Source organism: Lissotriton vulgaris, chromosome 2_1 (genome assembly GCF_964263255.1).
Source record: "Lissotriton vulgaris chromosome 2_1, aLisVul1.2, whole genome shotgun sequence".
Lineage (NCBI taxonomy): Eukaryota > Metazoa > Chordata > Amphibia > Caudata > Salamandridae > Lissotriton > Lissotriton vulgaris.
The window spans coordinates 538,994,314-539,022,062 of NC_141687.1; the positions used below are offsets into that span (position 1 = coordinate 538,994,314).

General features: G+C 44.7%; 1 protein-coding gene across 1 annotated transcript in view; it reads right to left on the reverse strand.

Moving 5' to 3' along the window:
* LOC147730710 (voltage-gated delayed rectifier potassium channel KCNH8-like) overlaps positions 1-27,749 on the reverse strand; it is a 1,657,143-nt gene that overhangs the window by 533,976 nt on the left and 1,095,418 nt on the right. The gene's annotated exons all lie outside the window — the stretch shown is intronic.

Consider the following 27,749-nt stretch of genomic DNA (forward strand, 5'->3'; position numbering starts at 1 on the left):
TTTAAATAGACAGTGTAGTGTCCAGATGTTACATTAACTCCTTTGTGAAAGATACTAGCTATAGTAGTATATGTTCTTCTAGAAATTGATACTTGTCCGGCTTTGAAGTTTGTAATTTCAGTTTCCAGTTTGGGCATCTGCTCTGCATCACTGTAACATTAATAAAATGTATTTACCACTTCTTTGTATATGCAACATAGACATACATCTCATTTACAATTTGGCAGGGCATATTTTGGTTTGCATTTTAAACCAACCTCTCGAAAGTCACACTTTTGCAATCTGGTAGTGTTAAGTAGAGAAATCGCTCTGTATCTATTTAAGTAGTGGATGTTAATGAGCAATTTTTACATTTATGGTACCATTTGTAACTCAGTCCAAATAAATCATCAATATGTACTTCTTCTTCTCATGGTGCTGCTAGCATGGCCATTATATATTCTTATGCGTCTTGTCGAGCAGTGAGAGTAAATATTTGTGATACACTATATATATCTAAAAGGTCTCGAATGCCTGAAGCAGAATGTATTACAGCTCTGGCACTGAGTACACAGAGCAAATGATTCAGTTCAGAACACAATCTCTTGTCTGTTTTTTCTTTAATTTGATTTACAAGATATGGCAAATGAAAGAGTACATAGAGAACAACATTTGCACAGCAGTTGACACATGAACTGTTTTCCAACTGGTATCCTACAACATCTGTAACACAACAAGAAGCTACCCTGAGTCAGTGTCTGATTCTTATGAAAAACTAAGGCACATTTTGCCGATGATCAAGGTGGTGCTGGACATCTCAAAAAAATGTATGGACTGGCCTCACACACCACCAGAAATTTTAATAGTGCAGAGTGTGCTTGATATTAAAATTAATGGTGCGCCCCTCGCAATGCTCCTAAGGTCCTTCCTCGCTGCACCCCCGCACCTTGGTGCAAGTTTGACTACAGCGGTCCCTCTACCCCTCCCTTCCCATGGGACATCCCTACACCTATAATAGGGAGTTCTGAAAAAAGCCTTGGTAGAGTTGGACTAGAAACCTGCCTAAGCAAGTGATTTCATCTTTGTCTCACTCATGCCCTGATGAATGCCATGGACCCTCCTGGCCATAGTGGCAGAAACGTGTTGGCAACACACATGGAGATGGGGTACTAGAACCCCTAGTCTCCACCATTACTTTTAATCTCGAGCACACTCTGCACTATTAAAGTTTCACGCAGTACTGTCCATTGATTTCTAAACATCACTCACTCACTTTTTCAGCACAGGCCCCACTTAGTTATAGAAGTACCGCCCTATCTCCAGTTGTAGGCCCGCCCTTTATCAAACATGGTTTTTAAAGGGCGAGGACAGCCGATGATGAAGTAATGCACCTGGTGGTGTGTGAGGCCAGTCCATAAATTTTTTTGAGATGTCCAGCACCACCTTGATCATCTGCAAAATGTGGCTTAGCTTTTAATAAGAATCAGACACTGAGTCAGGGTAGCTTCTTGTTGTGTTACATATATTCGTTGGAGGCCAGCTTACCCTGTCTGTCCCGTAGCCACCTGTTCCCTCCTCTTTTGAATGAAAGGGTTCCTGTGTATATTTTTTTTCATATAACATCTCCCTTATTATCCAATTTTTCTTCTAAACGCCTTCTAGCTTGTCCTGGTTTGCTTTCTTTTTTTGAACATCAGTTGACTAGTTGTAAGCATCTGTTTTAGACAAATTACTTGTTTCTCATAAATAGGGTAATAACCTAAATGAGGAGCATATAGACTTCTTAACCGATTGTACTCTCTTACAAAGCTTGCATCAGCACTAACTTTCCTATCCTCAAATTCAACTAAAAACTGGACAATGTTCTAACTCGGGATAATGGTTCTTACGACATTCCTTCTTTAAATACTGTGGGGCTTATTTATTAGTCCCTGTGTCGCTTTTACGCCGACGGTGTTTCACTTTTTTGTGACGCATCAGCGGCGTAAAAAATGAGCCTTGTTGCACCATATTTACAAAGTGACACATCTAGGTAGATGAGTCACTCTGTAAACCCCTGTGCAACATTATACCTGCGCAAGGTATAATGTATGCAGGGGGGCGTTCCATCGCAAGAAAGGGTCGTAGAAGTGACGCAGTGAAATCTATAAGATTTCACTGCGCCCCTTCTAGGACGCAAATGCGTCAATATCTTACGCCTGCCTCATGGCAGGCGTTAGACTGACGCAGGCACATTTCACATGGGACTTGCCCATGAGTAATGACCCATTGCTGGAGTTGCGTCACTTTTGTGACACACTCCAGCAATGCATCATTTTTGCACCTACGGATACGTCATAAATACTGACGTATCTGTAATTCCTTGCGACATGATGCGTCATACTGTAAATATGGCGCATCATTGGTGTCGCGAGGAGGGCGCAATGAAAAGTGAAGCATCGCTGTTTTCTCGCAGCGCTGTGTTACTTTTCATAAATGAGGCCCCTGTACTTCCAATATTAATAAAAGCTGCATCTATACTTAAATCTTGAGATTTGTGGATAGTTACATCATATTCTAGAAATACTGGAAACTGTTAGCGCCGCACATATAAGTCCTTAACAAGCAAAAACAGTACAATACATCGGCCAATCTGCTTCACACCATCAATCAGATCAAATTTTATGGCTAAGTACTCAACCTCATCCCTATTTGGAAAGTTATTTAAATCAATAATTTTGCCTTTAGTACCATTTACACTCTTCTTCCAAGTTTAAATTACGCCTCAAAATTACTCTACTGTTTTTGCATACGCGTAAACACTTTTCTAATCCTACAGTCCTCAATAGAGACTTCTCCAAAGAATCAAATTTTGCTAGTAGTTTCTCAGAAGTATTGTTACTCCCTTCTGTTCCATTTTATCGACAGCTGTAATTTTCCAAAATATCTTCTTTCACCAGCTTCAGTAATTCTTCGTTGAATTTAGAACACTCCTGAAGTGTAGTAATTAAGCAGACAATGTTTTTCTCTTTTTCAATGAAATGAAACATTAGTTGTGCTGCTGTGTTGACAGATCAAAATAGTTTCTCGATAAGTCGACTTTCCAAAGTACCTTTCCCCTCCTTTGTCAGAACTCCTACTCTAATGTCCTTTAGAATATGTCCATATTCCACATTAGATACTTGATGCCTATTCTTCACTAGCTCCGTGTAATCAAAGTTTAACCAAATATTTTTATTGCCGATACTTCCCAAAGAATTTGTTTCATCATGAAGAAGTGTCTTGAAAACAGGCTGTCCTTTCACAGGGGTGAGTTGCAGTAGGTCACCAAAGACAATTACAAGCTTTACCCCAAAGAGCACATCATACTCTCTTTTTAAAATCTGCTGCATTCTTAAGTGTACGAAGGCAAGCATTAAGTTCAAAACCATGCTCACCTCATCGATGATCAAAAGCTTCAGTTCCTTCAATATTCTTGACACCTCATGACAAGCTTCACCATATAACTTCTGGTATTCCAGCTTATTGTCATCTTCAACCTGTAGCATAATTAGTCGATGTAAATTAATTCCTTTAATGTTGTGTGCAGCTAATCCAGTTGGTGCTGTTACTACACACAACAAATTTGATTCTGTAGTCCTCCGTAGAGAAGTGGTGAGTAAGGTAATTGAAAAGCTTTTCCCAGTGCCAGCTTGACAACTGATGTATAGTAGTATTGGCTTAAATGAAGAGAATTCACATTCTTTTTCCTCTTGCAGAAATCCATGCTCTCTTATCTTTTACTTCAGTAAAGAAATCTTTCCGTTCACCGTTCAGTTGTGCTAAGTGTTCGAAATTCACACTTTCCTCTATTGCATGTTGCATTGCAGTATCCACCTCCCTCATGGCAATGGCTGCTTAATTTTGAATAATTGGTTGTTCAAGTGGATCTTGACTCAGTGGTGCAGAACTTTGGCTGCTTTGTGAACTCTCCTTAGCTACTTCGGCAGCAATGGTTTCTTTCTATTCAATCTCATCTTTCAACATTTGCAGGTAGATTGAAAAGACTGGACACTGAATTCTGTCTTTTACAGCATTGAAAGAGTCTTTATAGCAGTCGAAACCTCGTAGTAGTTCTGATTCAGCACACTAAGGTTTGAACAGTTGCATAAGTACCAAATAGAAAAACTCTCTTGTGTCTGCCATTTGGCAACTCAGTTTCCTGTGGTTAAATAGATTTCCTTTGCTATGCCTCACTAAACAACCGCCACAACTAACCACTGCATAATTTCCTTCGTTTATGTTTTCTGTCACATTCCTTTTGTATCTGTAGTGTTGAAGTACTTCATCAAGCCAAATGTCTTGTAGAAGTGGACATCTTCCGGGATAGTACGTATCCAACATATTTGTTTTAATAATGTCTGTACTTTCCGAATCAAACTCTGAAAAGCACTGAATTTTTGGGAAATAATTTAACACACTATTATGTGTACTTGCTAGACTTCGACTTACCCAAACAATTTCTCTTGACTTTGAGAATAAACTGGCTGATCTCAGATGATCACAGCACTCATAGGAGTCCACCTCTCTATGAGAAAGTATTTTCAAACTAAAGGTGTACAATTTCTTAGACAGACTCTTTTCTGCAGAAAACTCTTCCCACATCTCCTTCATCTCTGTCTTCCCAGATTTAGTATTGTATGAAGTGACATACCGAGCAACAGTGATGGAGTTGTCTGCAACAAATTGTAGCTTGATATTTTCATTCCACATCTTTAGCATCACAGGGTTGCAGCCATTTATATATTTAGAGGCATCTGTTCTTCTCAGGTTGTATGTGTTTTTTTGGTGATTTCCATGTCAAAGTATGTCTGACGGCAGAAATTAAGTTGTTCACTCTTCCTTGTGAAATCACAGGTTATATGAATCTAAATTGACATCTTGGGTATAACTTTCCTTTGCATCTGTATTTTTGACTACAGTATTTCCCACATATATGAGTTTGAAACCATAGAACTTGTCTCAAGCCTGTTTCACCACTGTCCCTTGGGATGGCAAATGTGGCATACTATTGCATGAAAGACAACACAGACTCATCATTGTATGTTCCACATTTTGGTTCATCCTTTATCCATAACAGCATGTGAATATGAGGAGCACCTCTTGCTTGGTACTCTTTTCGTCTAAAGAAATCAGTTACTTCACCAACAGGAGCATTTGTGTTGTTTCAGATGAAGACCTCATAGCTTGAAATCTGTGGCTGAAATATCTGCAAACATTAGCTGGATCCAAGGAGCAAAGTTCTCCAGCTGTCTTCATTGTGATGTTTTTAATGTTAGAGTTCGCTTCTCTCAAAAATTCAAGCAGATCATCCCACACATGTGTATCAGAAATCATGTAGGTGCAGCTAGATTTCTCAATATACATTTCAGTTCACCATGACGGCGATACCAATACTCGTTGGTGCCACGTTGGCACACCATCAAATTAATCAAGATGTACTCCAAGTTTTTGTCTTTCCCAGGAAGTTTGTCAATGAATTCCTTTGCAGAAAGATTTTGAAGATCAACTTCTGGTTTCACTACATGGTCAACGCATATGAAAGTCCAGACAAGTCACTCTCAAACAGAAGATAGAATATGTAGGAAATACTTACGGAAGTCCGTAAAAGCATTTACATTAATAGTATCAGCATTTTTCAACTACATTTCAGATCCTATGATATTACTGTCTCTAAAGTACACTGCTTTGTGGTTTGAAACTACAGTGTATTTACAACCCTTCCGCCACACTTCTTTACCTCATTTCTCCAAGCAAGACCTCTGACCTCCTGGTCAGGAAACTACTTTCTCCGCAGCAGCTCCACTGTTGTGCTGCTGTCCCCGCTGCACCACCGCTCCTAGGTTTGAGTCTTCCCTGTGATTGTGCCCGTTCTATTCCCTCTTCTTTTTTTTGGTTTTCTGGTAATAGATTGTGCCCGTTCTGTTCCCTTGCTTATCTTTTGGTTTTCCTGCATTCTGCATGATTTTGCCTATTGTATTGTGCCCGTTCTGTTCCCTTGCTCACCTTTTGGTTTTCCTTTATCTGATTGAGCCCGTTCTGTTCTCTTGTCTGTGTTTTGTGTTTTGGTGCTCCTATTGTATTCATTCTGTGCCTGCTTGTCCCCTCAGATCTGTCCTCTGTGCCTGCTTGTCACCCTTTCCCGCTGCTGCTGCCCCTGTGGCCCCTCCCCCGCCAGTTCCTGCTCCTGGCTCCCAGCTGCGTTTTCCATCCCCCCTTCCCTATTTAATGGCGGCCGCTTCACTGTCCTTATGGTCTACACTGAATTTAACCGCGTACTCAATATGCATAAAATTGCGGTACTATACCCCATCTTTATAGACCGATTGACATTTTCTCCTAATATGATTATAAAACAGCACTGATGGAGGCACCATATAAATCCCTAGTTGGGAAATTATGTAACGCATTTAAGAGCATATACAATACAAACCTATGCATTTGAATGCATTGTAAGCATATATGTCTATTGCCTTTATTCAGACTGTCACCGCATCAAGTCATGAGACTTTGAACTGGCCCGGTTTCCCAAAAGGAGTTTTGTTCACTATTGTTAGCAGAGAAAGTTTTAAAAGATTTGACAATGGGAGAGAAACTGATGAATTGTGAATACATAGTATTTTCTTTATGTCAATCACGTGTGGGTGGTGTGTGACACAGTATTTATGCGGGTACTGAGATTTCCTGGTCATGTGATAAAGACCGAAGAAGGTCGAAACACATCTGTTTTGCTTGCTTAAATAAATACTTCAACTTTAAAACACGAGCTGTCGGTGTGGCTGAAAATTCTTTACAGCACTGGGGAGAGGAGTATTGTTGTAGTATTGAGCGGTGGCGACCTCCGAAGCAGCGCCAACTCGCGAGGCGAGGCACCCTGTCCACGCGTCTTCTTGTGCAAGCAAAATATATATCTATATATATCTATTTATATATATATATATATATATATATATAGATATATATACATATATATATATATATATATATATATCAAGTTGCGCTCCAAATGCTTTATGCAGGCACCATTAGGAGAAAAACTGACTCTTGGATACGATCGTTGCTGGTGAAATGAAATCCTTTTATTTTCAATTCATAAGTGCAAGTGGAAAGACGAGTTTCAGATCCCAGTCGCCATGCTCACATAAACGTGAATATATATATATATTTTTTTTTTTCTCAACTGACAAACCAAAAGGTTTCAGGGACATTTTAGTTAGTTAGACATTTTACTTGTACAAAACCAGAGAAATTCCACCGTTATAGTTAGTTGAGCTAACTACAACTCGCACCCCCGCAATGCACTGCTGATGATGTCACATACTATATTATTCATGACATGTTCAATGACATCACTGATGACATCTCAAATGACATCACTGATGACATAATTGATGACATCATCCAGTGACTGTGTGTTTTCGTAAATTTTAAATACATTTTATCCATGCTAATATAATAAAGAGAGAGCCCAAACCTTTGAGGCGGGTAATCTCAGGAACCACATCACCAATCACAACACCCAATACAGTGTTGGAAAGGGCAGTTGCAGCAGAAGGACATAGGCTATGCAGACGCCCACCATATACATTTAAAAGGTAAAAGAACCGTGGCAGCAAAGTAGCCCCTTGTGGGCGTGTCTGCGTTGTGCTGTGGGCGTGTGCTGGGGCGTGACAAAAGCTGGGGGTGTGTGGTACGTTCTGCCCTTCATGCCATGTCTCATATCATGTGCTAATCCCACCCTGCGCCCTTTAAATACCCCTGCACCCCATAATCATAACCCACCCTTACTCCTTAAAATACCCCAACACCCTTAAACACTAACCTATCTTAACCCTATAAATATACCCTGTACCCCAAAAACCCAAACCTATCCCTAAACCCTAAAAATACCCCTGTACCCCAAAACTCAAACCTAGCCCTGAACCCTATAAATACCCCTGTACCTCAAAACCCAAACCTACCCCTGAACCCTAAAAATACCCCTGTACCCCAAAACCCAAACCTAGCCCTGAACCCTAAAAATACCACTGTACCCCAAAACCCAAACCTACTCCTGAACCCTAAAATACCACTGTACCCCAAAACCCAAACCTAGCCCTGAACCCTAAAAATACCCCTGTACCCCAAAACCCAAACCTAGCCCTGAACCCTAAAAATAACCCTGTTCCCCAAAACCCAAACCTACCCCTGAACCCTAAAATACCCCCTGTACCCCAAAACCCAAACCTAGCCCTGAACCCTAAAAATACCCTGTACCCCAAAGCCCATACCTATCCCTAAACCCTAAAACTACACCTGTACCCCATAACCCAAAACTATATCTGAACCCTTAAAATACCCAAACACCCCAAAACATATACCTCAGTACCCCAAAACATATACCCCTATACCCATACTTACCTTATCCAAACATTTAATAAAAACATGCTTTTACCATTTATGCATTTACAACGAATTTCGTTGTATATGTATGCGTGGTAAAAGCATATAAAATGTAATGCCATGCGTTATAATGGCATTGCGGCGTCATGGTACTTTCGTAATGAAAGTATGCGGAGTGATGGTATGCGGAAAGAAAGTTGCGGAATAATGGGTATTTACCCTCCCCCGGTAAGTACATTGGTGGCACGGTGGCCCACATCTCCAGCAACATACTCATATTTTTTCACCACCCATTTTAAAAATGCACAGGTCTCTCTCATTGATGGCCAGCCCTGACATACACTTTTAGACACACCTCCTGCCAAGTTCTAGAATTGCGAACTTTAGAGCTGGGGAGCTACGTTCGAATCTCGGCATCGGCTCAACATCCTGTGATTCCAGGCAAATCACTTTGTCTCCCCGTGTCTACCACAAATGAATGTGTTCTTCTGTAATGTAAATTGTGCTCATGCCATGTTGTCGAGTTCGCGCTATATAATATTGCAAGGAAAAACAAAGTAGGGAAACTCGAGTTCACACATTACTGAACGTGCACTCCTAAGTGCATCAGCAGTGCACTGTGAATCAGAGCGTTTCATAGGCCTGTCACAGATAAGAAATGCTATCAAAATGAAATCCTACAAAATAATATATTGGCCGGCAGCAATTCATACCTGGACAACGTTGGGGTCCTTCTTTGTTCTTTGTGTGCGTCTCCGAGCAAGTGGCAACCCTTTTTGATAATTAATACGGCCAGCCAAGGTCGTGGAGCACGCACCACCATGGAGGAAAAATATGGGCTGCTGTGAGATACTGGAATCTCGCATATGCGGAAAGACAAAGTCTGCTTAAATTAAGAACCGGATTCCTTATGAAATACCCACTGGAGGGTTAACAAACAGCGCCAAGAAACAGGATTGCATGGCTAGAATGCTTTGGAAATAAAACTGCTGGCGATAGCAAGCCTACAAGTCCCAGGATGCCTGAAGATCTGAGCACCGGAACCAGTCCACCTGGGGGCAGGTAATCACCAATTAAATGAGGGACTTGCAAAGAAAATAACATCTCTGCCATTAATCACAGCGCCGGTCCGTGAACAAGAAGCAGGAGCTTCGAAACGCGTAGGACCTGTCACATTGAACTTTCGAAATGAATGCTGTTCAGTAAGGAAATAAAGGACCTTTTTGCAAAGAATGGGGTCCTTCTTTGTTCTTTGTGTGCGTCTCCGAGCAAGTGGCAACCCTTTTTGATAATATATATATATATATATATACACATATACATATACATATATATATATATGCATAAAAACAACAAGGGGCGGAGCTCCCCGACCATTGAGGGAGCAGGAGGAGACACTCTGTGTGGAGAGGTTATGGCGGTACCTGTGTGGAGGCATCTGACGAGGCGAAGGGTCGCCGAAATGCATAATGCCCAGTGTCCACAATAAAGGCTCTCCAAAGGATTCCCCCGTGTGGCCTCTCACTTCTTCGTAGTGAAGATGTGTTTTCGGATGTTTTACACGCTGGCCAGTAGCGTGTGTTGAGGCTCCGTTCCATTTAAGAGGCCGGAGCATTGCTGGCAACAACTGTGTACTTTACCAAGGTTTTGGTAGCTCCGGCCAGCCTCGGACTGCAGAAGCTCGGAATTGGACTGTCTGACAAGAAGCAGCTCGACATGGTGCGAGGAGCCGGGAATCATGGTATCCTGACTCGCGGCCCGCCGAGCCTATGCATGAGAGGCGGGAACGATCGGGGGCCTGGGGGAGTCATGGGACACCTTTCCCGCATGGAACCAGCCACCGTATCAACAAACACCCTTTCTCCCCTAGTCAAGTAACACCATCAAGTTACCCCCGTGCATTGCCTCCAACCCAGGTGAACTGTGGGTGATGTAGTCAGGATTCCAAGACTACAGAAGGCGAGCATAAAAACAACAAGGGGCGGAGCTCCCCGACCATTGAGGGAGCAGGAGGAGACACTTTGTGTGGAGAGGTTATGGCGGTACCTGTGTGGAGGCATCTGACGAGGCGAAGGGTCGCCGAAATGCATAATGCCCAGTGTCCACAATAAAGGCTCTCCAAAGGATTCCCCCGTGTGGCCTCTCACTTCTTCGTAGTGAAGATGTGTTTTCGGATGTTTTACACGCTGGCCAGTAGCGTGTGTTGAGGCTCCGTTCCATTTAAGAGGCCGGAGCATTGCTGGCAACAACTGTGTACTTTACCAAGGTTTTGGTAGCTCCGGCCAGCCTCGGACTGCAGAAGCTCGGAATTGGACTGTCTGACAAGAAGCAGCTCGACATGGTGCGAGGAGCCGGGAATCATGGTATCCTGACTCGCGGCCCGCCGAGCCTATGCATGAGAGGCGGGAACGATCGGGGGCCTGGGGGAGTCATGGGACACCTTTCCCGCATGGAACCAGCCACCGTATCAACAAACACCCTTTCTCCCCTAGTCAAGTAACACCATCAAGTTACCCCCGTGCATTGCCTCCAACCCAGGTGAACTGTGGGTGATGTAGTCAGGATTCCAAGACTACAGAAGGCGTGCATAAAAACAACAAGGGGCGGAGCTCCCCGACCATTGAGGGAGCAGGAGGAGACACTCTGTGTGGAGAGGTTATGGCGGTACCTGTGTGGAGGCATCTGACGAGGCGAAGGGTCGCCGAAATGCATAATGCCCAGTGTCCACAATAAAGGCTCTCCAAAGGATTCCCCCGTGTGGCCTCTCACTTCTTCGTAGTGAAGATGTGTTTTCGGATGTTTTACACGCTGGCCAGTAGCCTGTGTTGAGGCTCCGTTCCATTTAAGAGGCCGGAGCATTGCTGGCAACAACTGTGTACTTTACCAAGGTTTTGGTAGCTCCGGCCAGCCTCGGACTGCAGAAGCTCGGAATTGGACTGTCCGACAAGAAGCAGCTCGACATGGTGCAAGGAGCCGGGAATCATGGTATCCTGACTCGCGGCCCGCCGAGCCTATGCATGAGAGGCGGGAACGATCGGGGGCCTGGGGGAGTCATGGGACACCTTTCCCGCATGGAACCAGCCACCGTATCAACAAACACCCTTTCTCCCCTAGTCAAGTAACACCATCAAGTTACCCCCGTGCATTGCCTCCAACCCAGGTGAACTGTGGGTGATGTAGTCAGGATTCCAAGACTACAGAAGGCGTGCATAAAAACAACAAGGGGCGGAGCTCCCCGACCATTGAGGGAGCAGGAGGAGACACTCTGTGTGGAGAGGTTATGGCGGTACCTGTGTGGAGGCATCTGACGAGGCGAAGGGTCGCCGAAATGCATAATGCCCAGTGTCCACAATAAAGGCTCTCCAAAGGATTCCCCCGTGTGGCCTCTCACTTCTTCGTAGTGAAGATGTGTTTTCGGATGTTTTACACGCTGGCCAGTAGCGTGTGTTGAGGCTCCGTTCCATTTAAGAGGCCGGAGCATTGCTGGCAACAACTGTGTACTTTACCAAGGTTTTGGTAGCTCCGGCCAGCCTCGGACTGCAGAAGCTCGGAATTGGACTGTCTGACAAGAAGCAGCTCGACATGGTGCGAGGAGCCGGGAATCATGGTATCCTGACTCGCGGCCCGCCGAGCCTATGCATGAGAGGCGGGAACGATCGGGGGCCTGGTGGAGTCATGGGACACCTTTCCCGCATGGAACCAGCCACCGTATCAACAAACACCCTTTCTCCCCTAGTCAAGTAACACCATCAAGTTACCCCCGTGCATTGCCTCCAACCTAGGTGAACTGTGGGTGATGTAGTCAGGATTCCAAGACTACAGAAGGCGTGCATAAAAACAACAAGGGGCAGAGCTCCCCGACCATTGAGGGAGCAGGAGGAGACACTCTGTGTAGAGAGGTTATGGCGGTACCTGTGTGGAGGCATCTGACGAGGCGAAGGGTCGCCGAAATGCATAATGCCCAGTGTCCACAATAAAGGCTCTCCAAAGGATTCCCCCGTGTGGCCTCTCACTTCTTCGTAGTGAAGATGTGTTTTCGGATATATATATATATATATATATATATATATATATATATATATATATATATATATATATATATATATATATATATAGATATATCTATATATATATATATATATATATCTATATATATATATATATATATATATAGATATATATATATATATATATATATATATAGATATATCTATATATATATATATATATATATATATATATATACATATATATATGTGTCTATGGTGTCCAAAATGGTAGTCTGTATTTTAAAGTGGATGTATCAAAGGTTATATTAGGGTGTGAGAGGGTGCATCAGATTATCACGTGGATGATGTAATCAGTGATGTCATTTGAGATGTCTTCAGTGATGTCACTGACCATGTCATGAATTATGTAATATGTGACATCATCAGCAGTGCATTGCGGGGGTGCAAGTTATAGTTAGCTCAACTAACTATAATGGCCGACTTTCTCTGGTTTTGTGCGAGTGAAATGTCCAACTACCTAGAACGTCCCTGAAACCTATGGTTTTTTCAGTGGATTTCTATGGTTTCTATGGTTTTTTCAAATGCTAATTTCTGACTTTAATGTCCCAGCACCCTATGTATTTTTTTCAGTGAATTTCAAAGGTTTTTTTAAATGATCATTTCTAATTATAACGTCCCTGAAACCTATGTATTTTTTAAACGCTAATTTCTAACTATGCCTACAGAGGTAGGACATGTGAAGAAAGAGGAAGAAAGATGCAGAAAGAAGCAAAACTCTGCGGTCCAGGGGCTCACACTTGGTGTTCCCCATTGCAGTGCCTGTACAACCCAAGCATCCTGGTGGATCAAGTGCATGTGCCCACAGCGATAGCAGATTTGCAATGTGCACTGGATACAGAAATGGACATTGTTTACTCAATGTGCAGAAAAACCTGCATTTTAGTGTACGACATTGACAGAAGGGGCAGCAAAAATACGAAATACACCGGGAAAAAGAAAAAAACGTATTAGAGAAATAGACAAGGAGTTTAGCAGTCTATTACATTTCTGCCAATACACTATAATAAATGAAGCAAAATGTAGCAAAAGAGAAAATAACGCTGTGAAATTGGCCGTGCCATATAAACAGCGAGACAAGGACCAATAAACAGAGCAGGAAAAGCATAGGTATTGCCAGAGTTAGAGGCATGTCAAAGAACATCTGTCGCCTGCTTATAAAACTAGTGAGAAAGCCTGAGGGTTAAATGATTTTAAGACTTGTACTAGATATTGATTAATGCATTTCAAAGGGGGACTGCTTAGAGTCAAGAAGCTGACGTGAAATTGGAGGAGCGCTGTGGGTCTCAATTAGTTAATAATCAACTCGGACAAAGCCACTGGGGAAGCAGCCCCTGTCGAAGAAGCCTGTGATGGGTTCGTAAAGCAAAACAAACTGATTTACTGGTCTGGGTTTTTAATATCTGAAGCACTCAAAGAGGAATGCTGAGGACATGAGACCTAGCACAATTGATGGGATGTTCACTCAAGACTAGGAAACGGTGGAGTAATCTGGGCAAAGGATCAAGACTGATAGTGAGGATGCGAAGTCCAGGTGGAGGTGGAGGAGGGGAAGCAAGGATGGAATCCACAGCGAGGTGGGGCAAAGAGGATAGGAGATCCCTGGTGAGCTGGGGCATTAAGGGTGCAATCCAGGGTGAGGTGGGACAAGGGGGATATGAGATCCAGGGTGAGTTTGTGCAATAGGGATAAAATCCACAGTGAGGTCGGAAAATGGGGAGAGGAAACCAGGTTGAGATGGAGAAAGGAGGACATGATATCCAGTGAGAGTTGGGCAGCAGGAATGTAAAGCAGTGGAAATGACATCCATGGTGAGTTTTGGCAATAGGGCATCAAATTCAAGATGAGGTAGAGCAATGGGGGCATAAAAACCAGGGTAATGGGGGTGGTATTAAGGCTAAGGGAAGTAAAGAGACATGATATCAAACTTTGCAGCACAAATGGCCTCACCACACATTTCTGTGTTTATCGAGAGGACCATTTTTGGAGAGTGCTTGCTTCTGTTCATGGGTTCGCACATGGTTTTTACTTTACTGCTGGAGTTACTCTTGACCCCCAAGTGTTGTTCCTGAGGTCCTGGGATTCCTAGCTGTGTCCAAGTTTACTCTGTCTAACATCCTGAAAAACCTGGTACTTAAAAAACTTTTGGTTTTTAAGTCCCTCCAGAGGACTAGGATAATAAACCTGCAAAGTTAATCCGATGAAGGTGTGTTGCCACTGGGACAGAGATTCAGGATGCTCTTGCTCTGAGCATCTCTGCAGCAGCAAATCCATTTCAGCGGGACGTCACAGAGAGGGTAACTGGCTTCTTAGAGCCTTGTTTGGATACAGCTTGCAACCTGGCCCAGCTGGAGGAATCCCAGCTCTAAAAAAGTGACTTAGTCTAAATGTAGAAATCCTCCCTGGGTGAAGGGGAAAAATGTCCAGCTGAAAAGTGCCCTTCCTTAGACATAACTTTTGAAATTTTCTGCCAAAGGTAAGCGGCTTCACCTGGACCTCGTCTGACAGTTTTAAGGCCTCGTGGAACCCTTCTCGGACAAAGCCTGCTATCTCACCCTACCGAGGATGTTTTACTTCCATTTTTAGAGACTGGGTCAGAAGTTATACCTTCCTATGGGGTAGAACCTGGTTTCTGTGTCAGCCCTGCACTCCATGGAAGTCAGCCTTAAATAAAGCCTACATTTAGGTCAAGCACAACCAGATGACTCTGGTTGGCACTTAAATCTTTTTGGTGCTATTTTTATTTTAAACTTTAAAAATTCATATCTCTGAATTACCTTATTGGATTTTTGTCCCTTTGGTGTCATTTTTTGTTCAATACATCTATTTTTATAAATTGGAGTGGGATCTTTAATTGTGTTGTGTTATCGACGTTGAACTGTTTTGTCACTTCTAAATGCTTTACACATTTTCTTGAGTTAAGCCTGTCTGCTCTATGCCATAGCTACCAGGGATTGTACTTAGGTTTAAATGACTGAAACTTCTACTCAACCTAACAAGAATAGAGACCTTAATACTTGAGGTGAAGTACCATCCACCCCAGCTAATATTGCATGTTCATGTCACAGTTTAATCCTTATATGGCCTTTTAGTTATCATACCTCAGCATTCTCCAAATTAGGCTATGCTGGCCACGTAGCACACAACCAGTTTAACATGTGAAACCTGCAACTGTCGCCAGATCCAGCTCCCTGTTTTCCATGTTTAAAATTAGGTTATTTCTTTGTACCATTCCATATGCAAGTCAAATCTAAGTCCAAGACTGAGCAAACGGGATTGAGAAAGATCTACTGACTAAATGCACAGAGTGAAAGGAGCATAGCTATCAATAGCACAGCAGGTGCATTGGCACCGGTGCCGAGGTGAGAGGGGACCACTGCTCCCATTTACAGCTGTTTTTTCACTGCTAAACAAGGAGAGGGAAAGACCCATTTTACCTGCTTTCAACAGGGCCCATGTCACCCTTGGTACGCCACTGTAGAGCACATACACTTAGCAACATTACTAAACCCCTGCACTATGCACATTGCCCAAGTATACATTTTAATGATATATAGAAACTATTACAAAAGCTTTCAGGTTCATAAAAACTGCTGGAAAATGGACCTTCAGATTACAAACTTACAGGCTTTCCTGTGTTCAAGTCAAACATCTAAGGCCAGTATGTCCATATATTACTGAAGACTACAACCTTATCCTGGATATAAACCACACATGAAACCAGTTCAGAAACCAATTCAGCTTGTGCATAAGGTTCTCAGTAGCCCAACACCAGCCTGGATATGAACCACCCATAAAGTCACTTAGCATACACACATACCTCATAACTCATCTTCAGCCATCATGCAAATCATTCAAGAGAACAACTCAGGGCTACAGATAAATAACAGGAGAACCAAACTTTTTGCGAATATAATCCATTTATTAAACCAAATTGCACATACATAAGATTTATATTTAAGTCCAGCATAAATCTGCATTAGTACCACCCACAATTTAACACCCAGCCTGCACACAAAGTACCCAGTAACACAAATCTCCATCAAAATCATATTTGACATCAAATTCCCTGGAAAGTACTTCACGCTGAAGGCCTAATTATTCGTGCACACTTTCACAAGACTCTTAGCGCACTGCTTAAGGGAGAGAGAGTGCAGCTGGGGCTTTACACTCAATAAATTATTTCCCAATAAAATCACCAAATAGTTCCAATTACAATGATGGTTTGAGAGAACCTGGCGCTTTTCTATTGGGACCTTTTCTATGTTGATCAACTCCTCATCATAAATCCTTCGAAATGCCAAATCATATTACATGCTCATCTCTGCTGCCTGGCAGAGGTTGGATGTGAGCCTATGGTCTTTGGGCATCAAGTTAAATTAGCTGGCTTTCTTTTTTTGTGGGTTTTAGACTTCATGAATGCTGCAAGTCAGCAGCCATCATACCAAAGCAATTCCAGCTATTCACAGCAAACACCTTAGTTACCTCCGTTTTAGTAAAAGTAAGAACACAAAATACCATTGAGCGGGCCAAGTCAGAATGAAAAGAGAAGCTGCTTTATGGAGTATCAGAAGAACCTGCTCCAGAGGGACCATTTCCATGTCTGCACCAGACCCAGCCTTGAGCAATGAAGGGATCTGTTTCTGTTTTGTACAGAAAGAGAGCTGCCGGGGGCAGTCTGCATCAGAGCAGAGGACATAGCCCCTTTGAACGACAGATAAAACGAATTTTCTGATCACATTTAATGAAATACCGACGGCCATGACATATTCAAGGAAATTTGAAAAGATCTCTTTGAATAAAATATACAATGTTCCCCGTGCTGGGCCGTGCTTTGCCGAAGGCAAGTCTGGAAGGGTATTTTAGGCGGTGACGCACGATGGGCCAAGGATAAAACTCCTGGGGCCACTAAAGAATGCTAGATATATACATATATATGTGTTTATATGTTTCTTTAAAATAATTCAATCTGTATTTGTATGTATGTGTATGCATGCAAATATCAATATGCATATATAAATATACATACAAAGTTTGATTTAAACATGATCTATTTTAAACAACAAGGGGACCCCAATTAGTATCAGCGAGGGACCTCGGGGAGCTTAATCATATAGAAACAACAATGGTCCCTGGCAAGGAGACGAATGATTGAAAATGAATATAGACTCAGTCAGTTCTATATTAGCTAAGACATGATGCCCAGCCGGGCAGAAGTCCTCAAAGTTTATATTTAAATCAAGGTTTGCAAAACACAATAACACCTTCAACAATTCACGTGCGTGGGGCACAAGCCTGTACCCAACCACGACAATACACAGACAAAGACATACACAAAGGGCTTGTAAGGCAAAATCAACAATCTCTGTAAGGTTCCAATTTTAGACAGAGAATTTCTTGCAGGTACCATTACATAGTTTTGTATAGTAAATCATTACACAAGTATATGGTACACAGTGAGTCGACGACGTTTCGGACCCCCTTACTAAATGATGGGGTCCATCATCAGGACAAAACAGTTGTTGCCTTTTAAGTTATAAGCCTCTTTAGCCAGTAATTCGTAAAGAAATATTTCAAGGGTCCAGGGGCGGGGTAGGATTAATATCACGTTTCCGCATGTACCTTGTGGACCGGGTATCCCAGCGCGACACGGCGCTACCGGTATTACCCGGTCCACCGCTCTTACCTGCAGCGCCCGTGGCTGCAGGGGTGTGCGAATATTTTTTTGTAGCTAAAGGTCACAATTTCTCCATTTGCCCGTGCAACGTTTTTTCCTGCTTAGCATGATAGTTTTCACTTCAAAAGAAAAATAATTTTTACCTCATACCGACAGAATTTTCAGTCCATTCGTGCCCAGCCAAGTTAGAAAATGAATGAATTACTCTTCTCTGCACAACTGCTTTTTGCAGACCGTTTCTAGCTACATAGACAGAAACAGTACATAGAGGCTAACAATACACATCAAAAACCACGCAGGAAATCCATAACAGAATAATATCATGTACCATGAATTGCCCGTCAAATGCTGTGTGGCCAATGCACCCTTAATTAATCATTATGTTGTACACAAGCGCTCTCCCATTGAGATGAGCTGGCAAACTGTAGACTATCTCAGATACCGCCCTTGACTGGTAAAGTCCTTTGGTACAAAGAAAGTACATAGATTTTTAATATGGATTACATTTGCTTAGGACTCAATCTTAGTGTTGAATGTGTGTATGAATGGTCCCCTATACTAAATGGATCCAATATGGCTGAAAGTAGCTTGCTGAGTGGTTTCCCAGTTAACACTTCAGTTTTATGAATAATCTGAGGTGGACAACAGGTTTTCACTTCAGCAGAGAGTTCTGCTTGACCAATGAATTTGTATCACTGCAGAAAATGTAAGTATTTCCCCGGCATCTTCTAAATCATTCAACATTCACCACCATCTTTTAAATAATTTCGATTTATCAAGGTTTCTTGAGCTTTTATGGGGCTTGTGACTATTTACTTTATGTCTCTTCTCTGTGTTCTAGCCCTTCGCACCTTGCTACTGCTGCATCTTCCAAACATCCACAAAAAATCTTTCTTTTCTTTAAAAAAAAACTTTTTTTATTGAAACCATGCTCATCAAATAGTGCACACAGTCAAGACATGTCAAATATTGTGTTACATACATGAAGTTAGAAAATGACGGGAGCCAAAACAGGAGAAAGATCATAATCAAAAATGGTGCTTTTACAGCCCATCCTAATTTACTCTGTAGGATCCCATCTAGCATAGAATTTCATCTGACCATTGGAATATGCTCCCCATCCGTCAGTACCCTTTATAAGTTTGCCAGGCCCCCCACTCCTTTCCCCACTTCTTGGGGCAGCCCCATCTCTGATAAACCACCTTTTCCGCTCTCTGGCACCAGCCTAGATCAGGCTCCAAATCTGCGAGTCTTGGTGGATCATCACACCCCGACGCCCTTGAAATATATCAATTGGTCCCCCCGCAGCCACATTTTCTGATATTTAGGCCAGGACTCCTCCCCGACACCACTAGGAGCCACTTTGCATCCAGAAGGATCAAGTGACAAAACAAGGGACATGATCGCAGTGACACTCCTCTATCCCCTGGAATTCCCGGAGTGTGAAAAAATTTACCCTCTTGTCCACACCCCCAAAAATATGTTGATGCGGGCTCCCTCCCAATTTTAGTTAACACAGTCCTTGAGCAGTAGGTTCTATGTATGCGTGCCGCCCCCTCCCCCCGATCCCGGGAATAAAGGAGGGGGGGAGCGCTCAGGTGGCCCTTCCTGTCGCCTGGACGCTCCCCCACACTGGTCGTGCCCCGCGCTCGGGGCTTCCTAATTTTCCCCACCCACCATCCCTGGAACATTGCGGTGTTTAGTATATTGTATTCCTGTCTTATTGTGTGGATTGCCGTGTATTTAATTTTTTTTTTTTTCCCCTGTTTAGGAAGTCGTAATAAAGCATAAAATGTCGGTTGCATTGTTGTTTGGTGTATATTGTTTACCTGTTGATTATGTGTAGTGTCGGGTATTAACAATTATTTACATTTTCTGTTTAAGAAGTGGTGTTGAAGCATAAAAATGTTGGTTGCAATTTTCTTTTAGGCCTTTTTTCCCTTAGTAGCCTGATGATAGTATGTCATGACATGTTGATATAGATAGTGTAGCTGTCCTTTAGTTCTTTTTTCCAGAGGTCGTCGTATTTATTAGGGTATGGACATGCGGTAAGGTCATGACCGGTGAGCAGCTATTTTAAGGTCCGAGGGGGCGGCATCATCCTTTGGACGGGTCCGCCCGGGGGGGGAGGGGTCACTGGCCCCTCCTAGAACTTCAGGGGCAGGTATAACTGGTGCTGCAAAGGGGCGCGGGTAGGGGAGTCACGCTGTCCTTAGGCTGGTAGCCACCCCGCGCGTACTCATGATGTCAGTGTATGACGCGAGTAAGGGCCCTCCTTCAGTGGTTAAATGGAGTTCACGGGGTGGACCGAGTAATTAACGGGCTCGGCTGCACGGGTGGACCGAGTAATTAACGGGCTCGGCTGCGCATGCGCACCTGCGGTAAGGGCACAGCTTGTAGGACCTGACAACGGTTAGCGACCTTGCCATATGGCCAGAAATGTTAGCAAGCAAACATTTTCAGAGGAGGATGTTAGATTCGGTTAGGAAACAAGCTGTATTAGAATCTTGTTAAGGTTAGCTCATCATACTTGTTGATATGATTGTATCTAATGTTCCTGAATATTTTTGCATAAAATTGTATTTGTTTAATAATTTTATTATTTTGTATCTTAATAAATACGTCCGGGGGGTCTTGCGATCCCCCGCCTTCCAAAGACAATCATGTTCCGTGTCAATGTGTTCTGGGTTGATGTGGGTACACAGGGAGGGGGGCGGTAGCCGTCACTGATCATGCTGCATAATTTGGATTTAGCAACATATGTTTTATTTTGAACACTAGAAATTATTTATATATAACACTTGTACTTAGTCTCATTACATGGTATAAATGTTTGTTTTTACAGTTATGAACTAATAAAATCGTTTTTAGATTCTGAATATGTCTAGCTGCAATCTAACTAATAGTTTAATTACGTTTTTTAATAATCTCCACTGTAAACCTCTCTGTTCTTGTTTTCAATTGCAAATGTAGGCAGCCTTTTTTCTCCCCAAAACCATATCATTCTGAGCTTTTCTGGAGACAGTGGCATTGCAGAGGAGAAGAATACTAACAGTTTCATCCAAAAGTTCTCTTATGCAGAAATATATAGTTATTTTTAAATTGGGATATATGCCAAACAAAATGCCACAAAAGCCATACTTTTCACATAGATGTGGCAAAGCAAAAACCTCTGCGAACGCAGCTGAGTTGCAAAGCTTTAACAAAAACAACTGTTCAAACCCCGTTTCTTAAAGTAACTGTGTTGAAATCAGAAACTGGTCTTCTTATCCTTTTCTGATCCACCATAGGCTGTATGACTCATTGAACTAATACATGCCGACGAATGTCAGCAAAACCTGCATTCAGAGGTCAGCAGGAACGTAACGAGGCTCCCCTGTAGAACTGCCTAATCATTACCGCATTCCCCCAAAAACATCATGTATTTTGCAGCTTGCTTATAATTGAGAGAACATGGTTGATTCCGTAAAATAGTCCAGATTCACACTATTATGTTAGAGGAGGCCAAAGTCCCTGAATTAATTTTATCTGGACAGTGCACTGTCCAACCCTGTATCATGGGTTCCTAAAACTACTGCCACTCTACAAACTTTAAATCCTCTAAAGCATCCACCCTCCATTAAAATACCATATGAATTCCAGACCCCAACAAGTTGCCTTCTCCTAAAAGGAAACGCTCCAGAGAAGGTTTATTCTCATTGAAAGTGAGTATTTTATCCTATGTCCCAAAGGACTCATGCAGTCCAAGGACGTCTGGACTTGTTATGTAATAAATCTGATGAATATGTGCATGTGGCACACCTTTCATCACTGCTGGAAGCATATATATCATGCATGTCAACGAGGAATAAATAAAACAGCCCCTGAAAGATCTGTTTTGCTCTCATTTGACCTCATGAGAGATACATAGCTTTGTACAGACACAAGGGAGCATCCAGTATAAGCCAAGGCAATACCCTTTCAGGCTTAGAGTGCCACATACATTAGGGAAACAAGCATTTATAATGCAATGGTCTCGGCATTATTAAAGGTAGAGCTATTGGCATTGCTCATGCCATTTTTTTTACATTTTTTAAAAATCTTAAATAAATGGCATCGTCATTTACATTGCCAATAGCTTGATTGTTAAATAAATGGCATTGTCATTTACAATGCCAATAGGTTAATCGCTCGCAAATGCATGACCTATTGCATTTACACCCACACAGAGCCACACACACAAAGCCACCCACACACACATACAGAGCCACCTACACACACAGAGCCCCACACACACAGAGCCCCCCCCCCCACACACAGAGCCCCCCACACACACACAGAGCTCCACAAACACACACACACAGCTACACACACACACACACACAGAGCCCCTCACACACAGACAGAGCCCCACACACACAGATCCCCACACACACAGACCCCCCACACACAGAGCCCCACACACCCACACAGAGCCCCACACACACACAGAGCCCCTCACACACAGAGTCCCACACACACAGAGCCCCACACACACAGAGCCCCACACACACAGAGCCCCACACACCCACACAGAGTCCCACACACCCACAGCCCCACACACACAGAGTCCCACACACACAGAGCCCCACACACACAGACAGAGCCCCACACACACAGATCCCCACACACACAGACCCCCCACACACAGAGCCCCACACACCCACACAGAGCCCCACACACACACAGAGCCCCTCACACACAGAGTCCCACACACACAGAGCCCCACACACACAGAGCCCCACACACACAGAGCCCCACACACCCACACAGAGCCCCACACACCCACAGCCCCACACACACAGAGTCCCACACACACAGAGCCCCACACACACAGAGCCCCACAAACACAGAGCCCCCCACACACAGAGCCCCCCCCCCACACACACAGAGCCCCCACACACACAGAGCCCCACACATACACACATACAGAGCCCCACACACACACACAGAGCCCCCCACACACACAGAGCCCCCCCACACACACAGAGCCCCCCACACACACACCCAGAGTCCAACACGCACCCAGAGCGCCACACACACCCAGAGCCAGACACACACCCACAGCCACACACACCCAAAGCCACACACACACCCAGTGCCACATACACACACAGAAAAGCAAGCACAGCCAGGGGGCAGGGAAGCAAGCACAGCCAGGGGGCAGGGGAGCAAGCAAAGCCAGGGGGCAGGGAAGCAAGCACAGCCAGGGGGCAGGGAAGCAAGCACAGCCAGGGGGCAGGGGAGCAAGCACAGCCAGGGGGCAGGGGAGCATGCACAGCCAGGGAGCCGGGGGAACAAGCACAGTCAGGGGGCAGGGGAGCAAGCACAGTCAGGGGGCAGGGGAGCAAGCACAGTCAGGGGGCAGGGGAGCAAGCATAGCCAGGGGGCAATGGAGCAAGCATAGCCAGGGGAGCAAGCACAGCCAGAGGGCAGGGAAGCAAGCACAGCGAGAGTGCAGGGAAGCAAGCACAGCCAGGGTGCAGTGAAGAAAGCACAGCCAGGGGGCAGGGAAGCAAGCACAGCCAGGCACAGCCAGGGGGCAGGGAAGCAAGCACAGCCAGGGGGCAGGGAAGCAAGCACAGCCAGGGGGCAAGGAAGCAAGCACAGCCAGGGGGCAGGGGAACCAGGGGGCAGGGGAGCAAGCACAGCCAGGGGGCAGGGGAGCAAGCACAGCCAGGGGGCAGGGGAGCAAGCACAGCAAGGGTGCGGGGAAGCAAGCACAGCCAGGGTGTAGGGAAGCAAGCACAGCCAGGGTGCAGGGAACCAAGCACAGCCAGGGGGCAGGGAAGCAAGCACAGCCAGGGGACAGGGAAGCCAGCACAGCCAGGGGGCAGGGAAGCAAGCACAGCGAGGGGGCAGGAGAACTAGGGGGCAGGGGAGCAAGCACAGCCAGAGGCAGGGGAGCAAGCACAGCTAGAGGCAGGGGAGCAAGCACAGCCAGGGGGCAGGGGAGCAAGCACAGCCAGGGGGCAGGGGAGCAAGCACAGCCAGGGGGTAGGAGAGCAAGCACAGTGAGGGAAAACAAATCCGTGTGGAAAAACATCTAAACACTGCCATGAAAGTCAAATTGTGAAAAATGCCTAAATAATGTGTAATAAACAATAAAAACATGACAAAAATAAATCAATGATGAGTGAAACACAGATTGGTAGCAAGAACGAATGATTTAGTGGCAAAAACAACCTTTTGCTCCCTGACTCACTCAAATGAGAGGTGCACTTTTCCAGCACGTTCCTCAGCCATTAAAACAACATACTTGCCTAATAATAACCTACTTTGCCTTATGTTTTAATGAGAGGTCTGGAGTAGGGAGAGTACGGTAAGAGCGGTTCACAGCAATGTGTTTCTCTACAGTGTTTTCATTCATGCAGGTGGACCCAGATCTGAAGAGGAGGGACAAGCAGCAGATCACACAGCTCAGACCCCGGCAGCAAACAAACAGGCAAACACACACAAACACAAACAGGATTACCACCCGGAGCGCATCCCTGCATGAAGGGGACAGAGAGAGGGGCGACTCCCTGCCAGTGCCTTGGACTGCAGAGGCGAACGGGGGCACCTGACCCTGGACCACTGCAGGCTCGCTCAGCTGACTTCAAGGAGGAAAGATCGAGCCTCCCTCCCCGGGAGAAGCCCCGGCTGCAGCGCACGGGTCTGCACTGAAAGACACAAGGCTGCGTTTTAAAAGGCAGCTGTGCCTAAGCGCCCAGACCGGCTGACCCAGCAGCTGGGAGGTGGACACCGAGGCTCCTGTGGGTAATATCTGCCGGGTTAACCCTTTCACTGCAGGGAAGCGCTGGAATATTGCCGATTTAAGCCCATCACTGGATTTTTTTCTGCCCGGGACGGTCGTATGCCAGTGTTTTCTGCATGCGCTGCGTTTCTTGTGGTGTATTTGCAGGAGGTCGGAGTCCTCGCGCTGAATCTTCAAGGAGCGCAGAGGAGGAAATGTGCCGGTCCACCCGAGAGAGTGACCTGGCGGGCAACCAAGCACAATGAGGGTGGGCGGGCGGGAAACAAAGCCCAACAAGGGGGGGCGGGTGGGAAACAAAGCACAACTTGGGGGGCGGGCGGGAAACAAAGCACAACGAGGGGTGGGCGGGCGGGAAACAAAGCACAACGAGGAGCAGGTGGGCAACCAAGCACGACGAGGGGGGGCGAGCGGGAAACAAAGCACAACGAGGAGCGGGCGGGAAACAAAGCACAATGAGGGGGGGCGGGAGGGAAACAAAGCACAACGAGGGGGGGCGGGAAACAAAACACAATGAGGGGGGGGGCCAGTAAAGGGCCTCTCAGTTGCATTGTAGAAGCGGGTCCAGCACGCCGGTCTGCCCGAGGAGAGCTCCACACCACCACGTTTCTCCGAGGCAAAGCAGAAATGCCTCGGGGAAACCACCGTCATTTTCGTGATTGGGGGGCGTGTTTTCGTTCTCTCCTCTTCCCATTGGCTGGAATGTAAAATTCCAGCCAATGGGAAGAGGAGAGAAAATAAATAGAAAGAAAGTTAAAAAACACGCCCCCGAATCCGAAAAAGACAGGGGCTTGGACCTTCTCCTCCAATGGCTGGCCAGCATTTACTAGGCCAGCCAATGGAAAAGAGGGGCGGGTTCCAAGCCCCCTTTAAGATACATAAAATCTTCGGGCCCTGCCCACACTGCTTACAGCAGTGCGACAGAGGCCTCAACCTAAAAAGGAAGCAGAGAACCCTGGGTAGTTCCCATGGTTTAGGTCAAGAACAGCGCCTTCATCATAAGAGTGAAACACGTGTCAGGGATTGCTTTCATTCAGTCTGTGTTGGTTTGGATGGTAGCTGTAATCTGTGCCTGGAGTGGTAAAAAGCATTTGTCACTTTCTTGGTTGGCGTGGATGGCATTAGCCAATCCTAAGCTTAAAATATTTTCCAGAAAAACAGGCATTGGTGGTGTTATAGAGTGCTCCATATGAAGAGACTACTCTCCAAGTAAAACCTTGGAACTCTGTTGTTTCTTCTTACACTCCGCACATGAGCACTCTAAAATAAACACCTCTATATGCACTTTCTTTGAGCAACCTACTGAATCAATGTTTCAGTGGATAAATGCATTATTGTTTGATATCAAAAATATAAAGAATATTGATTTTGTCTCTCTAATGAAGTGATGTCTTTTGTCTCTCTGGTAAATACCAATAGTCTCTCTCTACTCTCACGCCAAATGCGTTGCAGCCCTCGCAATTTAATTTGTTTTATTTCTTTATTTCTTTACCTAACTCCGATGGGCCGTATGCCGGAGTTTACTACCCCCCACTCTTCCCCTCCCCTGCCCTGTCCCACCGCCCCGCAGCACTCCCTCCAGGAGGCGCTACTGACACATTCTCTGGTTGACAAGGTAAAAACTTTGTTATGTTTTAATCTAATGTAGCTGGAATCGGGCGCATGGAGATTGGTGGAATTCCGATCCTATAAACAAACTTTAGCTGTGTATGAGGCCCACACTCGGGAAAGAACACTAGAAGCCATGCAATAAAATACCAGAAAAACACTTCAGCTGAACATTCGGGAGAGAGGCTGGATTTCCTGGCTTCATTCCTCTCTGAAGAGGGACTTTAGAGTCCAGAAATGAGTCCCAGGAATCTTTTAAGGAAAAGGGATTTTACAGGGCAGAGGAAACCTAGCAGGATCTGCGCATTTGAGAGACACATATCCATGGAAGCTTCTTACACACACACACTCTCTGGAGGGGATCTTTAATGTACACACCTACACCTGTTCTCACTGCACTTTTGTTGGCGTCAATAGACCGCTCCCCTGCTACACTCCTAAAAACAATAACATTGTCAAGACCGCTCCACATAAAGAAGTGGTAAGAGCACCATGTGTTGGGTCTCCCTGTCCCAGGAGGCTCCAGGGATGCTTCTGCAGTGCCCTGGCGAAGGAATATGGATGGTCACATAGATTACGCCACTCAAAGGTAGCTTACTGTTTTAAAATTTAGAGCAATTTCTAAGGCACTAAGCAAAGAAATTGTGTAATGGAATAGCTGGTTCAAGGTCCTGCGGACTTGCTTCCTTACAGTGCCTCACCAGGTCAACAGAAATATGAAGATAGTTACAGAGAGGCAACCCAGAGTAGTGATTAATAGTTATCGCAGTCAGTCTCTAGGAGGTGCACACTCCATAACCACTCTGTTGGTTCCACTTATGTAATGACGCTGGACTACTGGATTTCTGAAATTATAATAATGCCAGTGTCCCTCCTGCAGCTTGGGAGATTTAAAAAATCCCATAAATAAATCGACACTGGAAAATCGAATACCCCCTTCGGCTGACCAAATGGGGAAGAAAAAAATTGAAGTTCTTTCGATCATATAAAAGGTGAGGGGTCTGCTCTGCTACATGTGTTGCTCAGATGACCTCTTCGTCTACAAGTGCAGTCACAGTCTCAGGTCACTGATGTAAAGCTCTGCCTCATTCAGAATCCAAGGTTCTCAGGAGCTGTCAAGAGGCCTCCAGACGCTGTGCCTGTCAACTTCTGGAACAGGCCTTCGTTCAGCTAGCCTGCTCCGGAATAAAGTTCACACCAGTACATTACCTGTAACTGTGACAACCATGGCAAGGGAATCCAAATA